The sequence below is a fragment of the Schistocerca nitens genome, chromosome 2, assembly GCF_023898315.1.
Source record: "Schistocerca nitens isolate TAMUIC-IGC-003100 chromosome 2, iqSchNite1.1, whole genome shotgun sequence".
In the NCBI taxonomy this organism is placed as follows: Eukaryota; Metazoa; Arthropoda; class Insecta; order Orthoptera; family Acrididae; genus Schistocerca; species Schistocerca nitens.
In genome coordinates, this window is record NC_064615.1 from 1,173,987,124 (window position 1) to 1,173,993,123 (window position 6,000).

Consider the following 6,000-nt stretch of genomic DNA (forward strand, 5'->3'; position numbering starts at 1 on the left):
AATGTGCAGGAGCCCCGTGATGCTGGAGGAACATACGCATTCTTGTAGCCAAAGGAACCTCTTCCAATAACGCTGGAAGCTCATTTTCAAGAAAGTGTAGACAACTGGGTCCTGTAAAGACCAACATACAATACGAAAATGAATTGAACCCAGCTATATGTACGCAATAAAAATCGGACACGTGCTATATGGCATTTCTTTTGCAATTTGTGTATACTACCACCTCCTGCAATATTTACTATTTCAGGTGGCCGAGCGGTTCTAGGCGCTACAGCCTGGAACCGCGTGACCGCTACAGTCGCAGGTTCGAATCCTGCCTCCTGCATGGATGTGTGTGAAGTCCTTAGGTTAGTTAGGTTTAATTAGTTATAAGTTCTAGAGGACTGATGACCTCAGCAGTTAAGTCCCATAGTGCTCAGAGTCATTTAAACCAATTTGATTTACTATTCCTCCTGAAACATTCTGTTTTCTACTGGTTCTAACGATGTCATTAAACCAGTGTAGTTTGATTTTCGTCTAGAAATGAATTGCCTTGACGGTTGATCGATCAAGAGCGGGAAAGGAAAAATTTTACGAGTATATGATGAGAGAGACAAGTGCTTGAGAGAGGACTTCCCTACCAACACAAGTGCCTGAGAGACGACTTTCCTATCAGTCTCCTGGATAGTTTCATTTCTAAAATCAACAGATTGCATTATCATGCAGTAGCACATGTGATGTAGTTTTGTAGGTCGATTTTCTTACTCTGCGACCTATAGGTGTCTCAGTTGTTGACAACAAATTCCAGCTGTGATGCACACATCCCTTGGGGCAGAATTCGTAGCCCAAAACACATTTTTGGAGGTATCAGATGTAAAATATTATCTTCACACTACTCCTTGCTCCAGTTTATGTCTTTTGGTGGGTCTCAGCCCTTCATTTCTTTTTAGGAAGTTAACGATAAAGGCGTCATAACTCGTCACCAGCAACAGTACTACATAGGAATGCTCAATGAGCGACCTGATGACGTTCAATAATAGTCACTAAGTTGATTTTTATTGTTTCGAATTAGAGCATGCAGTACTCCTACACCAGACTTCTGAACCTTGCCTGTTGAATGCAAATGTCGCATGATGGTTAAATGGTAATCCATCACATATATCAGTAGTCGAGACTTCCTTAATGTGGAAAATCATTCATGCCAGAACGATCTTTGTTTACACAAGAATATTTTTTTCTGGCGTACTTTTTCCAAAAGCACTCGCTCCACACACAGTTCAAATCTTTCTAGCTGCCTCCTCTGCATTCATCCAACGGTAGTTCATGATTTTCAGGTATGCAAAATCCGATGCTTAGCTGTAAGATGATAACTAGAGCTTCAAATTCGAAAATGACATTGATAGATACACTAACAGCGTCTCGCCGCGTTCACCTGGGCGACGCCGGCGGGCGGGTGGCGTCTGGCCGGTGGCCGGTAGCAGCTGCAGCGCGAGGAAACGCTCGAGCGTCAGCTGTTCTGATTGCGACGCAGCCACGAGTTGTCCTGCGGAATCGTTTCTGGAAGTACTTGTTATTGCTGGTGGGTAGAATGTTAAGCGAATTATCTTCGATGTTCAGTCAGACTCATAACTTTAGACCAGGGCCGAAATGTGGTAAAAAGAAAAATCTGTTTTACGCAAACAGGCGACCATAAGTTTAGAATGCACGACAATTACCACTATTCCACGGGCTCACACAATCCGACAACATCTAGGAAGTAGACAACACTTCCTCCTGACACTTCCGCATCTTACAGTGTTGCCAGATTGAGCAGATGGCCGGACTTAGAGCTGTCAGGGGCGGTAAGTTTTATTGGCCACCTGAAGTGAACGTCTCGGACTTAGTCTCTGTGGCGGCCGGCCGTCGGTCAGTTTATTTGTCTAAGACTGCACGTAACAAAATTCCAGGCGAGAGGCTTTTACTTGTGAAGCCAGTACCTTAACCATTAAGCTATGCAATTTTCTTTTTATTTATATAAATTTATTTATCAACAGGTATCATAAAACCCTTATATTGACTTAAAATATAACATTTAAACTGGATGTATAAATGGCAAGAACTTTTCTCTTTTCCTTTTATTGTTCATGATTTCTTGTATTTCGTTCTTCAAGTGCTGTTTTAGGTCATATATAGATTCTCCTCCCTTTTTGAAGATGAAGTTTATAGAACAGCAAATGAACCATCTAAGTGTTCTTCTCTTGGATGCTGGAATCGCTTTCGACTTCCATTTACATTGTTTTATTGGCGTCATTTCGTCAATAGTGGTTGACAGTAAACTTACTGATTTAAACTTCCTCCATTTCTATAAACCTGTAATTCAGCAGCAACGTACTTTTTAGTGTACGGCAGTGTCAACCATTCCACAGTACTGGCAGTACAGAGGACTAGTAGCCGGCCGAAGTGGCCGTACGGTTAAAGGCGCTGCAGTCTGGAACCGCAAAACCGCTACGGTCGCAGGTTCGAATCCTGCCTCGGGCATGGATGTTTGTGATGTCCTTAGGTTAGCTAGGTTTAACTAGTTCTAAGTTCTAGGGGACTAATGACCTCAGCAGTTGAGTCCCATAGTGCTCAGAGCCATTTGAACCATTTGAACAGAGGACTAGTTTTACTCTGTGGCGTCGCGCCTCCGGTGGGATCAAATCATTTATAAACATGAAAGCTGCTGAGTGCAACTTTGATCTTAAGGGTTTGTCGGCAAAATTTGATCAGACCATCTTCCAGTTTCAGTCTTTGCGTTTCATCTGAGATTTTGGGGGACATGGGGATATTTTTGCAATATTCACGATTATTTTATTTGTCGTATAGAACCCTACATTTGGATTTGTTGCAGTCTGTGAATTGTTGCAATTTTTAAATATACTCAAAATTGCGCGAAATTCCGAAATTTTTTTCGTCCATTACTCGCAACCTACGGTCCACCAGGGTGAATGGTTGCAGGGTGTCGTTCCTTGCACCTTAACCTGCGTCACTATACAGATTGTTTCAAAAGGTTAATCTCACCGCTGCGAACCTCTCCTTGTCACTATAAAAGACCAGGTGGAATTTTTAAGAAGAAATGACGGAAGATATATCAGTATTGCATAACTAATGGGATATACAGCCGGAAGAAATGCAACATCCTCAGGGACAAGGTTATTTCGTTTGTAAGTGATGTGACAGATAGTTCATCATAGGTAGAAGCACATGATAAGAAACTAAAACCAAATGAAACATACATGTCGAATTAGAGTGTGCTCAAACAGCCGCATCTATACACAATGTACCCCTCCCCCCTTCTTGCACCAATGCAGGCATGTATTCTTGCATGCAGGAGACCATAAAGGTGCCGAATAGCATCCTGCGATAGATTATACCGCGCGTCTTGCATCCTGTGCTGCAATACGGCAATGGTTCTTGCAGGCTCTGGAGAACGAGTAGGTTTCCGTTGCATCTCGTTGCATACGTGTTCAGTTGGCAAAAAATCTGGTAATCTTGCTGGCCAGGACAGGTTCAGTACATCACAAAGAGCACCACGCGTCGCAGGAGTCGTATGTGGACGTGCATTGTCCTGCTGAAAAATCACATCGCCTTCCTGTCGAAGAAACGGCAGTAACCCTGGGATAATAGCCGTCGCAATGTAGTGGCCACTGATTAATTTCCTCTACAGGAGCATCAAATGCGTGCGCGACTTGTAACTACTGGCCTGCTGTACTATGGGACCTGTATGTCGGTGCGAATGCAATCTGGAATAGCCAGCTCACCAAATGTGCGCCATATACGTGTATGTTCATCGCTTGCTTGCAGACATAATCTGTTCTCATCACTGAAGACAACAGAGCGTGACTGCTCCAGTCAACTGTTTCACGACACCAGTGCAGCCACGCTTGGCGGTGTCTCGTTGTCAGTAGCAGCCTAGCCAGAGGCACGTGTGATTTTAATCTTGCTGCAAGCAGACGGTTCCCAGTGCTCCATGATGACACAGCAGCTGCAGACATGTGCTCGGATTTCGTCACTCGATGGTGGTCGATCGACCACTGCTGCTCACACATTGCGGCAATCTTGGGGTGAATTTGCACTACGCGAACACCGAAACCAGGTCTACAGATGTGGGAACGTTCCACAGGCCACTGCTGACAGCAGCGACACGCATGTGCGGGAATCCGTCGATACGTCTATCCGGCTTCGTGCGACCAAGTTCACATGGCTGTTGCCGAGGCACCGACTCGTCGTAGGGATATGATTTTGTAGCCTAGAATGAATGTTGCAATTTCATCTCTAAACTGAGAACTGTTACTGGCTGCAGAGTCAAGACCCAGCGCCATTTGATCGGTGATAACGGTGAGAAATAAACAAGTAACCGTAAAACGTCTCAGTACGTGCATATCATATCCTGCTGGCACTGAACACAGTCTTTAAGGTCTATGCGGATTTTTTTTCGTTTTTTTTATCCAAAAGAAAACAGTAATGTTATTATGTGGCTCAATGGCAATTTTATTAATACAGTGACGTGTAAATGAGGTTCAGACTTAACCGAGGAATACAAAACTTACATCAAGGCTGAATTCTGTGAAGAATATAGTAAACGCGTTCAGAACAACAATTGTGGCAGTATGTTAAAAGAAGTAGTTTAAAAGTAAAGTTTACGGTAAATTTAAATAAAACTGAAGCAGGACAAGTGTCTATGACCAGAATTTTTGAACAAAGATGCCAACCGCTCACAGAATTTATTTATATTATGTTCGGGATTTTTCATCTCAGCAACGAAAATTTACAAAATTTGATGCATCACATACCAAATATTCTCGGTTTTCTTGCCGTGTCGAAAAGCTGATAACAGATTTCTATACGGATGATATCGTGAAAATCTTCGTTCTCATATCATGGCCTACGTTCCATGAGAAATCTGGTTTTCACATGTGTGTTAGACATGCAAGTCACCAAAGCACTGCACAGACCAGGAATTCGTGAACGAATTATTTCCTGTTCTCGACTGGATTTATTCTTTCATGAGCAACTATTCATATGACTAGCGAAACTTCCAAGTTCATTTTGAGACATTACATACGATCCCGCGATCGAAGAACTCGATTAAGAAAGAACTAAATTTACTAAAATGTTGTCAACACTGAAGAATCAAATTAATGTTTTACAATCCACACAATTTATGAAATGAGTGTATTTTCTGGTACTGTGTTGTGATTGTGTAAACTGTTTGCTTGTTAAATAAAATACAGAAAAGTTTCTCGGCAGATTACAGATCCAAGGTCTAAGTTTCGGGGCCAGCCAGTCGTTGAAATTTTATCTGTTATCACTTCTTTCACTCTGGCACCAAAAAAATGTCGAATGGCTCTGTGGTGGAACTGTAAGTTCCTCTATAACTGTCTGGGAAGTTTCGAACGAAAAATAAAAGATTTAGAATGCAGTTCAGATACCAAGCTGTTTTCCTTAGACATCAAAAAGTCTAAGAAACGCTTACAAGCGTAGAAAAAAATTTACGTCATTTCAAAAAAGGTCTTTCAGATGAACAAATCACTCTCTCGTTACAGTCGTAGTCACACACAAGTATTCTGAATTTATTGAACAATTGTACCAGCAATCCGACGGTCTCGCTGTGGGAAGTCCCTTAGCTGCTATTCTTGCTGATATTTTCATCAGCTCTCCAGAAGAAAAATTTTTCAGCTGTTTTTCCGCTACAGCACTAGGCATTCTGTCCCATTTCAGACACGTTGATGATATTTTAGTCATCTACAAGGGACCTGTTGTTGGCATTGACCGTATTTTCAATCTCTTGAATGAACTTCATGAGAAAATATCTTTCACCATCAAACTCGGAAACGAGGCCCGCCACTTAAACTTTCTTCGCTTGACGCTTACAGTAGAAGAAACTAAAATCTCATTCAATATTTTTCGTAAAGAAACGTACGCTGATCGGATAGTACCTGCGTCTTCCATGCATCCACAATCTCATAAAAACGCTTTCTCTCTGCTATTCACCGAGCTACT